We start from the raw sequence: 1,331 nt of genomic DNA, 5'->3' as shown, positions 1-1,331 counted from the left end.
ATATTTATTGTGCCGAACTTAATAGAGACATGGCCAGAGTCATGGGATAATTTCCTCTTTTTCTAAGGCCCCTCCATCATCTTTTTACTCTTGTCAAGTTTCTAGGTCTCCTCTTCATCATTCTTCTCAGCATGTTCTTTGCTAAGGCACTCCAATTTTCCTTTCACATACCTTGTCCTCTCTAGAGGGGTTTAAAAGCCCAGGAACACACTATCATACTGGCCTTCAAAATAAAAAACATGTTGGGAATAGGATACTTTTCTTCTTGAAATCATCTATAATCACAAGGACGATGTTTGAACTAATGCCAACTATTTTGTGTATCCAGATAAAGCCTCGGTATTTACCTTTGGAGCCATAAGTCTGAAGTCCAAGAAGAATTTGTTTTGTTCAATTAAATGGTTAAAATGGTGTGACCTCACAGGAAGTCTGGGAATATCTTCAATGATGTCCCACTCAACTTAGGAAAGTTTGAAACGAGTCACAAACATTAGGTAAAGATGTATACATAAAAAATGACAAGTGTTAAAGGTTCATGGGCTTTGAAGTACTGGGTTGGTATGGTGCAAGCTGGGGGCTTTATCTTCCTCAACCAGTAGCCACTTGCACTTGTCCCAGAACCATGACTCTTTCAATCCCTTCATTAAGGATAGAAGACCTCCTACATAAAGGGCATGAGCTCTCCATGGAGTTATAGAAACCACCCCTTAGACTTCCATTTCTTAAGTATCCAAGGCTAGAAAAGAGTTTGAAGTACATGCAGGGGCATATCCTTGTCAAGCGAGGTCTCCTTCCAAATAAAGTACGCCCCAACCAACTGTCTCCACCCATTTGGCAACAATTAGGTGGGAGCCAATATGTACGATCTCAGCACCGTGTTAAAAAATGAGTACAGAGATAGACACGTACTGGCTTTGAACAAATACTCATTAACTGCCATAGAACCCAGCCTCTGATAACAAGCACGTTTGTAAGCCTTGGGTAGTAAAAGTTCTATGGAGTTTAGGATCCTATATTTCTCCCTAGGTTCATTGAATTTGGTAGTGGTTATAGAAGAAGAAATTTTTACAACTCCCCAACCCGCCTCATAGTGAATTGGACCTTCACTCATTGTCTAATAGCCCTCTCCAACCTACCAAACATAGCCTAATTCCCAAACCCGACAACAATTACCCTCCCACTACTAGCACTAGACCTAAAAGCCATTGAAATTGACAAGAAATATAATGAAAGATGGAAAAAAGGGAAAGTACCTAAATAAAAAAAGCTCTAAGGAATGTAACATTACAAGGGAACGGGATTGACCAGAAAAGCTTTGTGAATGTTGGACA

Source organism: Olea europaea, unplaced genomic scaffold (genome assembly GCF_002742605.1).
Source record: "Olea europaea var. sylvestris unplaced genomic scaffold, O_europaea_v1 scaffold827, whole genome shotgun sequence".
Lineage (NCBI taxonomy): Eukaryota > Viridiplantae > Streptophyta > Magnoliopsida > Lamiales > Oleaceae > Olea > Olea europaea.
The sequence above is the reverse complement of the archived record's forward strand: the minus strand, read 5'-3'. Positions refer to the sequence as shown.